A 16,725-nucleotide genomic window follows, 5' to 3' on the forward strand; every position below is an offset into this window, starting at 1 on the left:
AGCATGGATACGAAACTACATTAGCGCCCAAACTAACATCTAGATCTAGGGTCTATACATATCTATACATATCTATATTCTATAATATTAAAATTATAGACCAGATCTAACTTTAGTCTCAGACTAGATTATAGTCTAGGTCTATCTAACTACTTACTAACTTAGATCTAGAGTTTCTAGATCGAGGTCCAGCAAATCTAAATTGTAAGTAATCCTATGAGAATCATGCTGCTAATTCTACAAAAAAAAAAAACCAACAGCAATTAAAATAGTGTTAACATAAAGTCGTCTAACTTAATTAGATCGGCATTATCGTGAAATAAGTCCCCAGTCCATTCACTGCCGTTTATTTCGTCAGTGCTGTTGCCCGTTACCCTCTCCCATCGACTTTGTATACGGAGCGAGCGCACGAGCGAGGTGAGTGGTGGCTGATTTCACGATTTGGCCCTTAGATCGATCTAGATCTACTAAGGTTTATCCTTACCATTTTTCCGATTCGTCTGAACTCTGACGTTCGTCGTCGATCACGGGTAGATCTACGGAGTATGAGATAGTTGACGTCCTTCAATTCAGCAGTCCAATGCAATTAATGATATCATATTGAAGTCAATTTTAATACCGGTAGACTCTGCGTACTAACCGTACCCATTATGCATACTGTACATGTACATGGCATATTGAGCATGCAGCCGATGCGCTAGCTCATCTCAGGCGGCGCGCGCGCGCGCGTCAGTACAGTTAGAACGACGATAACGCCTTTTCACTTGTCAGGACGCATTGCAAGCGAAATTACGAGAAAGCGTTATGTGGTTGTGCATGAACGATAACCCCTTTATGCTTCTCGTACCATGCTTTAGGCAAGAGAAGCGAAAGAGCGCATTCACGTTAACCCCTTTTTGCTACCACAAAGACGTGCATACGGCACGTTATCGCCTTTTTCTTTTGGGATTTTTTACAAAATTAGATCGAATTTGACATATCTGTTGATATGAAAATGTAGCTCATGCCATCTGCTTTCGAATGACAAATTTTTATTTTCTTGGAAAATTTGAGCCCGAAGGTGCGCTAACCCCTTTTTCCATTGAGCCGACGATTTGTTACGTTGTGTATGTTGTATCTATTGTACTTTATTATTCTGTTGTGGGGCCCCCAAGAATAGCAGTGTATAAACCACTGATGGGGCTACCCTGGGTAAAGAATACTGAATAAATGAATAAATAAATGAATGAGATTGTGGCTAAATGCAACTACAATTTTAGATTTTTGCTTCTCTTTCCCTCTGCAATGAATTAGTGCCAGAAGCATGAAGGGTCTTCATTCGTGTATTTTTCTATGCTACATGTACATTGTTTGTCTTTGTAGTGGTACAGGTACCCGGTATGTTATTTGTGAGGATAATAAATGAGACTACAAATTTAGAGGATATTGCAGTGGCCATCAATACATTAATGCAAATGACATTTTGTCATAATTTAGAACATGGTAAATTACAGTGAGTCATAGATTTTTTTTTCTTTTACATTTTTTTAAACATTTTTTTAAACAAAAGCAAATTCATAATAGCACATATTATTCCAGGCACAGGTTGCATCTGGGTAATATTTGGCATAGTTTGTTGAGGTATATTCATTGAGATGCCTCTAGTTTTGTTTCTGGTGTACTTTAGTTGACCTTGATGAAATGAATTACTACATCAAACAAACAAAACAATAAAGGTTGGTAGAATTAGCCTTAACGTAAGGAAAATATGTTATCAATAATCATGTAGTTTGTAATGTTGTTGTCATGAAATGGTGATATCACTCACAATCGCATACATGCAAATTAGGCAAAGACAGTAATGTCATTTTTCGGGTATGGTGCTCATACATGCACATGCAGTGCATAATCTTCAGGAATGAAGCAACATTGTATTGGAAGAAGAAAAAAAGTAGAAGAACTCTCTTTGTTAATTAGAATATATCACATTTGAATTCAGTCTTACTGTCAATTCTACAAGTTGGGTGTTTCCTGCAAATGTATGAGTACAGTCTGTGTTTGTATTTCCTTTGGTTTTTTCAACAGCTGCGAGTTTGCTGGCTATGCAGTGAATTTCTTTGCTGACAAAAGCATTGATCCGAAAGGATTCAACATTGACTGGGGTGTTGCAAAGGTGATCTTGTACACCATTCTTGTATGCTATCCTTCTCTAAGACCCCGTTTACAGTGCGGGACTGGGTCGAGCCGCGGCCGAGCCCCGCAATTTTGTCCGTTAACACTGCCGGGCTCAGCCACACTTTTAATTCAAACCTTTCAATATTTTGTCGTAGTGGCGCTCTGCTTGTAAACAAACGCAATTTGGTATAGTCTGGTTTTCAGACTCTTTGCCAACTGGATTCCGTGGCAACGAAGTCGCCGTTCGGGCAAAGGCCTTTGCTGAAGGAAAAATCCTTTTCAGGACAAAACCACCTTAAACTATACTAGTTTTCGACGTTGAGGGGGTTGATATCGTGAATAACGTAATGGTACGGGCAGAGGGTTTGGAAGCCAGACTAAAATTGGCCGCGCATTTGGCCCAGTTTGCGTTTACATCGAGAAAAGGCTGGGCTCGGCCGCGGCTCGGCCGTGGCCGAGACCACCTCCAGAGTGAGGCCAAATGCGACGCCAATTTTGGCCTCGTATTTGGCCTTTTGCGCATTTACACTGAAGCGGGGCTGGGCCGAGCCGCGACCGAGCCTTGCACTTTAAAGGGGAAGGCTAGTAACTGACCAGTGGGAATCAGTGGAAATGCTGGGAGATGATTGTTCCGATCCTTATGGGATTCGTTCAAGAGTTCATTGTATATCTATTGTTGTGTGAAAATGATTTGCTTTAGAATGGTCTCATATTCAAGTAATGTGCAGTTTAATGCTTCCAGGTTAGCGTCCCTGGTCAGTGACGGAGCATTAATCTACACATTACTTGAATATGAGACCGTTCTGAAGCAAATCATTTTCACACAACAATAGATATACAATGAACTCTTGAATGAATCCCATAAGGATTGGAACAATCATCTCCCAGCATTTCCACTGATTCCCACTGATCAGTTATTAGCCTTCCCCTTTAAACGGGGTATGTGTGATCTAGTCTTACAATGCTTTTTGCCAAATCATTTTGTGGTGTTTGTTTTGCCATCATCAGGTGGGCACCACATCAAACAGGGCTTGCATGTTTAATTTAAGTAGCAATGGTTGCTGGAACAGTTCCAACAGAACATTACAATGCTTGCAACTAGTGATTTACTACAGCAGAAACATAATAGGCACTGGACATTTTTTTTTTTCTCATGGCTGTGACCATGTGTACGTGATATCTACAATTAAAGCAGCTTATGATATTTTTGGACCTCATTTGAAATGAGCCATATGATTTATGCAGTCTCATATTTGCCATAGTAAATATGTCAAATCATGTAGTGTATGAAAATCATATGTATTTGTATACATTACCTTATACATATTAAACATTATTTCTGCAACTCACACCAACAGATACTATGAGACCATGATTTGAAAAGGAAAAAAAAGGAGAAGATAAATAGAATTGCATACTGAGGAAAGCTGTGTATGGAGCACATCAATTTCTTCTGCTGATATGTATATAATCCTATGTGTTTATGAATTAATGACAGATTTTCATATGATACTGTTCATAAATGAATGGCTTCACTTGTTACTGCTGTAAAAATCATCTCGTGTACTTTTGTAAAATTGGTGAATTTTTCATTTTCGTCAAACATCCTGCTTGTTTCCTCTTTACAGTTTGGTCTGTGGTGTGGCTGGATTGTATACACCATCCTGGTTTGTTTCTCGCTTGCCAAGCTCTTTAAGTTGCACAAGCAGGAGAACATTCTGCGCAGTCTGAGCAGGGAGCGGCAGCGTCTCCTCGGACACTACGAGCAACCGGACATCTGAGTCCAGTACACCGTTCCTCACCAGTGCCTCTCCAGAGTCTGCAGCACTATCGCTTGTTTGACATCATGTAAATTGGTAAAAAGCGTGGTAATCATCAGCTATGATGTATCGGCCAAGTGACGGAAGTGGATCTACCATGTACCTCACTGTAGTTTAGCATGGGCTTTTGTTGCCATATATTGCTAGCTCAAGCTCACCTGTATACATTCTGGGTAACAATGGGATTAGGTTTTAAATAAAATGAAACCACACTGTACGATCAGACTTCAAACATAATGATCATGATGTCACTGATTTACATCAGTACACTGATAGTGAGTATGATTATTGTTAAATGTAAGAAAGGCTGTGTCAACAGCAAAGTTAGGGTATGTTTGTCAACACAGCTTCCGACTGTCAGCTGTATTTTCCTTTTTGCACTTGACAGGACACATGTATTTGTTTGCAAGTGAATAATTGTAATGAAAATACAAGGAGCCTTATGATGGGCTATCAACTATAAGTATACAATAGCACTTTACACAAAATGCCTGTACCAATTGTTTAAAATACAATATCACAAGAACAGGTATGATTTGAGGAACCACACAGGGACATTAAGGTTCTATCTCTGACATAACGAGGCAGACTCTTGAACTTTGTGGGTAGCAATGCTAGAAAAAAAAATCTTTAGGTCCTTGAGACTATATCTGTATTTGAGTGTGTCCAGTACAGCTCACAAGCATATCACAACACCACAAATCATATCTCTTAGACTTATGACTTGCTTTCATTTACTCCAGCAAATGGGGAAAATGGTAAATATTGCAGGATTCTTTTTTTTTTTCAATGGAAATCATTTGTATTCACAGAATTGCATGCAGAAAATCTTTTAATTGATAATCTGTTACAGGGCTGGCGGAGCGTTTTGAAAAGTTGGGGGGGGGGGGGAGGGGAGGCCCACTTCCAGGTTTCATGAGCTAACAAGCAAAAAAAAAGGTCTTCAGCTCATCTCTCCCCTTCCACTTCCGGGTTTCTTCAGCTGACAAGCAAAAAAAAAAAGGGGGTCTTCAGCGCAAAAACATAACCTTACCACGCTGACACCTCAAGATCTCTATCTATTTCTCTTTAGTACCACTTACGTACTTCCGGGTTAAAAAAAGTGGGGGAGCCCAAAATGATGACACCTTATGTAGTTGGGGGGTCACTACTAGTATATCACATATTTGCACTGTGCTGCTCAGAATAGTCCAGACAAGTTTTAGACAAGTCTGGGGTGAATGGTGGGGCACCAAATAGATATGAAATATGAAAACATCCAGTACTTCATAATCTTATGAATTGTTGATCAGTACACATATGAAAATGTCTATGTCCAACATCTATCCTGTTTCCATAAGGACTAACCAGGAGATTTGGTGTTGTATGAAACCTTTTCCTACCCTCAAAGCCCAAGCTTCATTCCAGAGCACTGAAGGTGATATTCTGCACATGAAGCAATTTTTAATTGTACTGGTAGTATACTACTAAGAATTTATGTTTGAAACATAGGAGAATACTGTGTTTACCATTTCTTACTTGTATAGCTTGCTTCTTATACGTTATACAGTAGTTTATGTGTCCTTGACATTCACAGGATATTGGGTGTAGACGTATATTTGACACTACATTTTTCAGGCTGATGTATGGTATAAGACGGAAACAAAGTCAAAATTTCTTGTCTTTCAAAATATGCTAGTTTAAAGTACCAAAAAAGAATACCACTGGGCTGGCATGGAACATACTGAAACATATTTCATGGTTTTATGACTAGCAGACTGAAACCCTCAGGACTTGAATATAACTGTGCTGCATTTTATTCAAGATTTTGCAAACAATATACAGTTTCTAGTGTCCAGTATAATTGTATGCACATAGAAATTACTTGTTTTGGCATTCATACAAATATTTGCTGTACTTTTCATTTTAAAACTGAAATTCACTGGGGTTTTTTTCCCCACATATGTGAGGTAGAAATCTGTGTTTTAAGGCCAGCTTTTCATGCTAATAATCAGTGATATTCAATTCCGGGTACTTACAATGAAACCTATTTTAGATTGCCAACTATTAAGATGATAATAATTATCAGTACACTGTATAAAGGGTATATTTTTCTATCAGGAGAAAATGATTCACTGATATGTAGAGGAAGTACTAAGGAAGCAGTTTCCATCTTGCTTGAGTTGAATGTTTGCTGAATATTTACTGTCGCTGAAGTTTATGGCTGAGTTGCTGTATAGCTGTATATGAGGTCACAGATATGGTGAGGGAGTATAGGTATTATGCTCTGAAACATTGTTACACGGAGAATTTGTTATGTCACCCTGTATTTCTATCAATGACTTTCATATTTTGTATGTTTTTCTAATCAGAATACATATATTTTTGTATCATCTTAACATGTTTATCTGTATTTGCTGTTCAAATGTTTATAGAATATGAATGTAAATTGGATTGAAATCAAAATGTAGAGAATCATGAGAACGAGAAAACTCATAGACAAGTAATTGATATAGAATATTTGTGATAATCCTAGTTCAGTACTCACAAAACAAATTCATCGCTTGTGTCAGAATTTGTTTGACTACTTAAGACAGCCAATATTTGACCTGTAAATGCATGTAACGCTTTTATTATAGCATCTAGAAATCCCTTGTTTATAGTGTGACTGCTGTAAGATGTAGCTGTTAGATCAAGTCCCTTTAAATTCATAGTTATTTCTCAATGGTGGGAAATTTGGATTCTTATTCTTTTGTTGGTGAAGTGACTGAACCTTTTTCAACTATAAAAGGAACTGTTTGGAATGACAAAATTTTGTGAGTTTTTTTTTTTTTTTTGTGTGTGTGTGTATTGATTACCCATTCAGTCCACAAGAAATATGTAGGATTTTATTCATTCTACAGGGTCCTTGACAATCTGCAAATCCAGGATGCGCTTGTTTATTTTGTAACATGTTCCATTTCTGTGTATTAATGAAAAATGATTTGTTGCATTTTTGTGGAGGTGTGTTTAAATGCTATATTATGAATTTCTACAGTGCTATTCTTGTCTAGATTACAAAAGTACTGTAAACACACATTTTCATACATTTTGCACAGCATGAAACTTCTGCAAAAAATAAAAGCTTGCTAACTTTTTCTTGTTAAGTATGATTAGTATCTTATCTTTGATATTATGATGGGTATATATTAGGGGTATAACCTATGTTATTTGAGTTTTTTTTTTTCACAATTGCTAGTCCTTTAGTGTGAGTGATTTTGCTGTCATAACGCAGACTGGTTACCTTTGACTGTAACATGTGCTGCTGAAGCCTATTACCGCCATGACGATGAGCTGTTTAAAGTGCTCGCTCAATTGTGACTGTCCATAAAATTATAAACACAAAGTTCATCTTATCCAATTAAGCATTAAAAACAAAATGGTGGCTGAAAAGCTTGCACCCTTTTTTGAGTTTCATTTAGCCACATCTGCAAACTGCCTTGACTGCTGGCTGTACTTCTTGTGCATTTGCTTCTTATTTTGCCTTATATAGCACCTGAACGATGTTGTAAGTTTTGCCATACAGCACAAAAAACTGCCCTCCGATGATAACCCTTGTAGATTGAAACTTGTTCATTATGCACCTCTTCGTTATGTGTAAAATCACCACTGCCAGTGGAGATTATCCATGATGTACATGTACAGCTTGATTTAGGCAATTTGAAATGATTCTGATATGAAGAAATGCATCCGATTGTCCAGTTATAGGGGAAAAGAAAGACAATAAGGTTTGTTCCATGTGGATGGAAAAGGTATCAGTGCAAAAAGAGTTTGCTTTGAATGAAGTGATGAAATAAAAGCCAAAGAGGTCCATAGAAATTATTTGTTATTCAAAAGCTTAGTTGAAAAAAAATGGTATGATTACTCTGTTCAATTAGCACAGAAGACTGCAATGTCTGGACAAAAATCCTTTGAAGGTGAACGAGAATTTATCGTAACGTACATCTGATGTTTGTAGTGTAAGCAGATGAAGAGACTGAATATGTCAGTTATTGTGCAATGCTGTTCCATATAATTCTAGTAGGTCAATTATGTTGTTCTGCTCGATGTATTATACAAGTGTACAATGCTTTCTACATGATTTTTCATGCTGGTCTAAGATTGGCCGAGATTGTTTCACTTTACACTTTGCTTCATCACTGTCATGTTTTGATGTCACATATACACATCTGTTTTATTATAATAATATCATTTGTTAAGAATTTTGTTTTTGTTTTTGTATAGCATAATCTAAAGGGATAGTATAATATTAGTTCAGTTGGGGATTCAGCTTTTACCATTTTGTGAGATATTTAGAAAATGCGCCATGAAATGTCAAAGAGCATACAATTCTAAGGAGAATTGAAAGTTTATTTGATGAAAAATGGGTTTGAAATGACTGAGATATCCAAAAACAAGATAAAACAAAGTGATCCTAATAACAGTTGTAGCCTATCATATTTCATTAGGATCACTCTTTTTGCATATCTCATCGATTCCAAGACTAATTTTCATCAAATAGATTTTGAATTCCTCTAGAAATTACATGTTCTTTCATACTTCATAAAAGGTTTCTCGTTATCTCACCAACACACACGCACACAAAAGTTGGAAACCTGCAACCCCATATAAACCAAAACTGTACCATCCCTTTAGATTCTTTTGTATTTTTTTATTTTGCATATTATAATTTAGATTTTTTCTTTCCTTTTAGTGACTCAATTTATGCTCTTGAAGATTACACGTTAATGACTAACAGTTATTAACCCCGAGTGAACTACAGTATTTGTACTGAAATTTGTCACAAAAAGTGATAAACCTTGGTCGTCTCTAAAGACCCTGTATCACATCTTTGCTGTTATAGAGTACACTTTCTTTTATGCCAGAACTCTCTCCTGCCCCAAGTGTAAAACAGAGATTGAGAAAAAGAAGGGTGTGTATTCAAAAGCTTACTACTGGTATGTGAGAATGGTGTGCAAACAGCATGACTTCAGGCAGAGAAGCATAATGTATTTGATGCCTTAATCCTAAACTTTGCAGTATATGTAATGTATCTGGTTTGATTCTTTACATTATATCAAGATGTAATCCTCAGTCTGAATTACAGTGTATGTAATATTTCTGCCTAAGATTGCCTACATGTCAAGTATTCAGGAAAGGAAGCATTTTTAGAAATCTTTAATCTGCTAATTGGAAGGAGTGAGGCATTTCCGCTCCTTGAAATTTGATTAAAGTTAGATTGTCAACTAAATGTCAGATCCTGAGATGGTGATGGCTTATCTGTTCAGGCACCACAGTGTTTTTTTAGGTATGTGACATGAATGAGGGCTTTTACCCATCATGTTAGATCCACTGTTTTGCATGCATGTCCATTTCCTAGTAAACTATTTGTGGCTAGGGTTTTGTGTCACACCTAGTACTACAGTAGCTGATGGTACTTGTATGATACTGAAACAAAGTATTTCTCAAGTCATTTGTTTCTCTTTTTTTTAAGCTCTCTGGAGCCAATGGCTCAAGTGAGCTGTTGCTACCATTCGTCATCTGGGGTGGGTTATGTGTAAACTTTTTGACATTTTCAACTTCTTCTTGAAAGCCCCTTGATGGATTTTTCCCAAAACTTGCCAGGTGGCATCATTAGGGTCATGGGACCTCAGTTTGTTCAGATGCCCCACTTTAGAAAATCTTTTTAAAGATCTCTTTCTCTCAAACCACACATGATGGAGTCAGTGCTCTGAGTAAATACTATAAGTACATTGATGAGTGTTCTTTCGCCTTTTTTATTTATTTATTTATTTTTTTTCTAATGACAGATCCAGGGGTAGCCCCCTTTGGGTTGGGACCTAAATGCAGGGCTAGTTTCCATGTTTTAGTCTTTTTTTGAAAATGCATGTTTCATCAAACATGGCAGGTACAAAATATAGCCATTATTGTAGAATATACAAATGGATTCTATGCCCCCCGGCCTCCCAAAGATTTCCATATTTGCTACATCCTCCCTTGGTAATAGTCTGCAAGAATGCATGGAAGGTGAACTTCCGAGATTCAGATGAGTGCTACACCCTTTGGGTCTCTAGTTCTGTTGGCCCTCTGCATACCCATGAATTTCCTAACCATGGGCATGTGTGTGAAATCTGTATGCATTTGAGTCAGTGACGCAGAAAGGGTTAATGGCACATGTGTCTTCATTCTGCTTGAGGATGACGTTCAAAGGATAGAGGTATGAGATACAATTGACATAATTGTTCAACCTCTTTGGCCCCCTGCCACCCCCCCCCCCCATACGTAATATGTTTTGCAATGGATGCATCAAATGCAGTGAGAGAAAGGATCTAACTTGTATTAAACAGAGCTGATTAACACAGTAAAAGTACATAGGCTGAATTTGCTCCTTTTTTTTCAAACTGGCTGCATGAAGTACATGTAAGATGTACACTAACGGTAAAAGTAAAGGATTGTATTATTGGATGTGCAGTCATAATATAGAGTGCGGTGTTAGTGATAGCATTCTCAAGTCTGCTGACAAGATGGTCACTGTGTGTGTTTATGTGCCACTTAAGTCTAGTGAGGTAGATAGGCTGAAAGCTGTGCTCAGTTCTGATTGCTCTCTTCAAAATGCATATATGCTTGCCAGCAGCCCATTTATAAAAACACAATACAATGTAGGAGAAAAAAAACAAGGAATTGTATGCTGTAAGGATTCGCTTTAGGAACTGGACAGTTTGACATTGAATCAGTAAAGGAACATAATTTATGTCTTCTCTACCCCTTGTTTTCTTTATAAACCATTATTTGTGAGAGTTTAGGGCATTGGAAGCTTGTTTGCCTTGAAGAAGAATATTTGCTTGTAATACTTGATATTATCTGACAATACATTTTTTTTTTTTTGTCTGTAGTATGCCAGTTTCATATTTTCTCCAACTTTACTATGCTTCTTTGTATGACTCTTGTAACATATCCTTTGTAATAAAGAGTTTTATATGAATATTCCAGAAACTTTCTTGTCTCACATAATGTAAATGCTGTTGAGAGGTCTTGATGTTTCTTATATTACAGTGGAGTCATTCTAGGGTGATAAATGCACATAAATGTTAAACCAGTTGAGACCCATGGTAACCAGACAAAAACAAACAAACAAACAAACAAACAAACACACACACACACACACACACACACACACAAACTGAGGATGTAAGTATAGTGCACTGCATTGATTCCTTTGTTCATCCAGATTTTTGAATTGCAACAGAACTTGCTCTTTGAGTCCTTTTATACAGAATTGCATATTCAGCGAATTGATTGCTGATTCACTGAGTATGCAGTATATTCATTGACCAACAAAACTACCATGTAGTAAATGAAATGAATAATTGATATCAATAATCATCAATGTAGGTTCAGGAATATCCATTCAAGAAAATATGACACAATTACTTTAAAAAGTCCTATACAGTGGGAAAAAAAATCCATGAAAAAGTACCTGCTTGACTTTTGTGATTATGATGTAATCTGCCACTCTGTTGGTTCTTAGATGTCTCCCAAATTATTTTTTGATAAGCAATCTTGTGTATCTTATATCTTATCAATCTTATGTATGTTGTTAATAGCAAAAAAAAAAAACAAACAAAAAAACACCCCAATCTTTTTTAAATACAAAATGTATGATAATAATTTGTTTTATAATACTCTGTACCTTTAATACACAGGAGGGGGCTCTTTGGCCTGATCAATTAACCCCTTGCATGCTTTGCGTGCCGACTGGCACAAAAACCTCTATGCATTGTACGCACTGTTCAAACTTGTTGACACACAAAAGTGAAAGTTAGTTTTCCCCAATGCCAGATAGCCCATCTTGCTGCACCTGACCCTGACAGTGATGCATAGTGTAATACAAATGAGATAATGCATCCATTCTCTTTATTGTTTTTTGTATCTTATAATGTTGACAAATTAATAACAGTAACAGTAATATAATATCATTTTCAATTACAAATTGTATTGATGAACACAATGAACATGGATCAACTTCAAGATTACAACTGACTGGTATTTGAAATAGAGAAACATGATTGAACCTGCCTAGAAGCAATGTTGTTGAACTACGTAGGTTCCAGAACAACTGACTGGACTGGCATGGAGAACAGAAAATGTGCATTTGACCAATTTCTAATAATACCAATGGGAAAGAAAAATTGAAGGTGAACATCATCCCCAAGTCTGAGCAGTTCAGATTAGATGATAATGTTTATGAAAGCAATATCGATTTAATTATATTTATGAAAATAGGGATAACAAAAAATGAGAATGGAAATCAGAATAATATCAAAATAATGGTAATAACAACTGCTGCATGAGACAGTAAACATATGACAACATCACAAATAAGATTGATAAGTCTAAATATGATATGATTTACTGATAGTCTGGTTTGGAACTATACTTTAAATCTACACCATGTCTCAGTTTGGTTTAACTGAATAAGATAAATCAGATAAACAATAGTAAAGAACACAGTTGGCACTACATTTTTAAAGGTGGGAGGGGGGCAGTTTATTAGACCCGATGTATTTCTATGTATTATGCTAAAAAAGTGTGTGTGTGTGTGTGTGTTGTGTGTGTGTGTGTGGGGGGGGGGGGGGATAGGGCAAAACTCGCCCCCGAATTGCCACCCCCCCCCCCCACAAGAAAAAACAAACAAACAAACAAATAAAACAAAACAAAAAAACACTTTTTTTTCAGGAATCACTGTCATTAGAAGAAACCACTGATGTCATCATCTCCCAAATCTTCTACTGAGGGGTACAAAAATTGTCACTAGATTTCCCATTTTGACATCAAATAAGAAAGAATGAGATATATGAAGAGTCTAATCACAAAACAATTTAAGCACCATTTAAAATGCTTTGAAATATATAAGTTCTTAATCATCAGATGGAGCAAAATAAAACCCTTCCAATGATACCTCACTTGTTATATCCCATTATTTTCTTATTCATTTTATTTTTTTTCCCATTTTTAACCAAGTTTCGCCTTGAAGGTAGTTTAGGCAAGCAGTTTGAAGTAAAATCATTATACAAATCATTTTCACACAGAATGTTTAAACAAAATATTGCTTATGCATTTGACCTTGCGACTTCGTACAAGGTACTAATGCATAATTTGAATGCAGGGCATCAAAAGACGGTGTGTGGTTTTGAATCATGATTAGCGTTGATGCCTGAATACTCTGCGCTTTGATGGATTCTGCCATCTGAATGCTGCAGAGCGCCATCTCTTGAGCGGTTATCAACTAATATTTAGGTCACGTGACAAAACGCCGTCTCTCGCCATTTTCGCATTGCCATGTAAATTGCCGAATGTTTATATCGCTGGCCTGATCGCATTTCAGTCTATTTTCCTCGGAAATGAACTTCCGTAGAAGATGTGATTGTGCAACAGATCATTTGCAAGTGGCGCCTTATCATCTCACTATGAGTGTCACACGAGACAACAGAGGGTAATGCGACTTGTATGCTGCTTCGATGGCCGGAACGGTTGCCAAGTTGCCTGTATACAACTTCGGGCAAGGTGAGCGCCGCACGGTAATGAATGGGAACGATGCGGACATCAAGCGAACTATGGATGAAGATGATCTTTTCCGACAGTTGCGAGACGATAGCTATGCCCAACACAGAGAATATATCATAGACGAGTTGATTTCAAGAGTAAGGAAAAATGGAGGTAAAGTACCATTCAAGAATACGCGCTCCTTATTCAAAGGTCTTGCAGTTGTTCTGCAAGACACGAATAAGGATGTGCGAGTTAAGTGCATCCAATTTATTATGGACATGGTGCCAATTCTCAAACAAGACCTTGATTCGTGCATGATGCTTGTATTGTCAGACCTTATTTCAAACTTTGGTGACCCCAAGGTCTCAATTCGGAAGGCAGCTGTTCAGACATTGCACATGTACATGAAGAATACTTCAAATGTTGAGCCAATCTTCAACTCCATTGTGAAGTTTGGGTTAGAAAGTGATGACCCGAAAATCAGGTCAGAAATGGCAGTTTCTATACCCGTCCTTCTAACAGGGGAATTCTCCAAAACCGACCTCTCAATTGTGGCAGGAGCATTAGCTAAAAAGTTCACAGAGGATACAAATTTGATGGTGACAGCTGGTGTTTCTCTTGATAGAATATGCTCCCTTGTAGGAGAGGCAACCTTTGAATCTTACATTGACAACTTGCCACCAACTGTCAGGTCTAATTACTGCAAGCGTACTGGGCGACCAGATCCTGGAACTTCGCAACCTGGTAGTGCTCTTGATTGGAACTCGAATAGAACCTCTGACATCAAATCTAAGAGTGCACCCGTAAAGAATGACCAACAGCATAGACATTCTACTTTGCACTTTGGCATTATCCCACAAGATGTTTTGGATCAATTATCCAATCAAGAGCACTGGACTGAGAGGGCATCGGGTGTGCAAGAACTCAACGCTATCATCTCTGATCTGAAGGACACAGCACCATTGATTCCACACATGATCAATTTTGTTAGTTTCCTCTGCAACTTATTGGATGATTCTAATTTCAAAGTTGGCCTTCACACTCTGGAACTGTTTCAAGGGCTTGTTGGAAAACTGGACCAGAACATCAAGCCATATCTTAGACATGTTGTGACTGCATTGTCAAAGCGCTTTGGTGACAACAAGACTGTTATAAGACAAGCAAACATGAAGGTCATGATCCAGCTCATGCAGGTTGCTGGTTCCAAAGCAGTTGTTCATGCAGTATCAGAGCTGAAGAACCATCGGAAATCAGGCGTCAGAGAGGAAGCTTTAAATGTCATAATTGCAGCTCTTCTCACCTTTCCTAGCTATGACTTTGATCTGCCAATGCTTTGCAGGACTTTATCGCAATGCCTTAATGATCCAAAGAGGAGGATCCGACAGGCATCATTGGAGCTTTTTGCTGTCCTTGCCCAAGCAATGGGGCCGACAAGAATAGGTCCACTCATCGATGCTGTTGACAAGGTTGAACTTGAAATGTCAGAGGAAGGTGTGATGCGAGCAGTGCAGGCGAGATTAGCAAGACGGCAGCTGCCAAGACTCAATGAAGATGGGCTGGTAGAGTATGCCTCGCAAACTCCTTCGTCAGCTGCAACCACAGGCAGAAACCCCTTTGGGGGTCATGACACAGAATGGATCCTGAAAGCAGCCCGGAACACTAGTGCTAAAGAGCGCGCATTCACCGATCCTGGAATCGAGCTCTCCCAGCCATCTCCCACAAGGGGCAAATATTCAACAGGGAATGCTGCCAATCCAGAGTCTCAGCCCCAAAAGCGTTTTTTCAGCGCAGGGAGAGGCCGCTCCAAACTGCCATGGGAGGAAGTGGCAGATCCCAGGGCAGCGGAGGACCATGACAATGGGAGAGGACATGAAGTAGCAGGCCACGGCAGAGTGCAAATCAATAGTGCTCCTACAAAGGTGAGATTGCATCAGAATAATTACTGGATTATACTGTATAGGGTCCTAAACTGCATTTAAATTTTTCCATATTTCATGTTTCTTTTGGCTAGTAGAATTCTGAAACCCGCAAAAAATATCTTCACAATTTTATGTGCACATGTTGAATGGGTTGAAAATTGCACAGTGTGAATTCAAGAACCTGTGAATATGTTTTTAAGCTGCTCAGTGCGAAAAAATAATCAATCGCGTGAAACTATTGCATTTACAGTACTGTACAAAATGTCATGTGCCATCCCTTAGCAAGCTCCAAATCATGCAAAATGTTCTATTTTCCATGCTTTCAGACTAAGGATACCTTTATGTGTATGTTCTGCACTTTGAATAGAAGGTTGTACACATATATGCACACGAACACACACTAAGAATTAAATCTTAAAGATTTACGTGAGGAGACATAGCATTGAATGCTGATGCATTGACTCAATAACTTAAATTAAGATAGGGTTCTCTCTAAAAAGCCATACATTATCTTATGTACATTGTTATGTGATTACAAACGTTTGATCATGAAATGAGAGAAGCTATATGAAATGGGTAGTGGAACGGAGAAAATGTTCACATTATGAAAGAATGTTTGCTACAAATAAAGTGGAAGGCAATTAAATTAACTTTTTGCTCTTTGCACTTTTTGGTTGACATAAAGTGTACAGTGCTTATTTACTAGGAAATGATACAGGTATGTATAGGTGTATCAGAAAAACAGATTCACAAAGTGTCAACAAATAACTTCTTTGCAACTTTTATGTCGATGTAGGGCAATTTGTCAATCAGTTGCAATGAAAACATCTCGACGGAAGAATTTCTTGAATTCGAATAAATAACTTCTTGTAACATACATGAAAAAAAAATGTGTATTCAGCATACTTGTTTACATACTTTTTGGAACAAAAAATGCATCAAACTAAATGAATAATATCATTTGTTCATGTGTGCACACCTTTACCAATGGTCATGGCCATACCCAGTTTGTAAAGCTGGGTGCAGTTACATATATGCATGGCTTGACACTAACTTTTTTGTTTGGTGGCCCGATGGGGCCACCAAAATCCTACATTTCAAATTTTTGGTGGCCCGAGAGAAAAATTTGGTGTCCCGAAAAAACAACAATAAAAAACAATAAAAGTCATTTTTTTTAATGAGTCAAATATTTAAGATTTATGATAGTAAGAATTAGAAGTTGGACATATCTACTCATAAATAAACTTCAACAAACTTGCAACACTCACTCTCAGGCATTCATTCAATCC

General features: G+C 37.7%; 1 pseudogene; it reads left to right on the plus strand.

The window, feature by feature from the left end:
* Nucleotides 1–13,383: 13,383 nt before the first annotated feature.
* The window catches only part of LOC139714816 (TOG array regulator of axonemal microtubules protein 1-like), an 86,459-nt pseudogene continuing 83,117 nt past the window's right edge, over nt 13,384–16,725 (plus strand).

The sequence above is a fragment of the Diadema antillarum genome, unplaced genomic scaffold (assembly GCF_040938485.1).
Source record: "Diadema antillarum isolate AM-2024a unplaced genomic scaffold, OU_Dant_1.0 seq00002450_RagTag, whole genome shotgun sequence".
Classification (NCBI taxonomy): Eukaryota; Metazoa; Echinodermata; class Echinoidea; order Diadematoida; family Diadematidae; genus Diadema; species Diadema antillarum.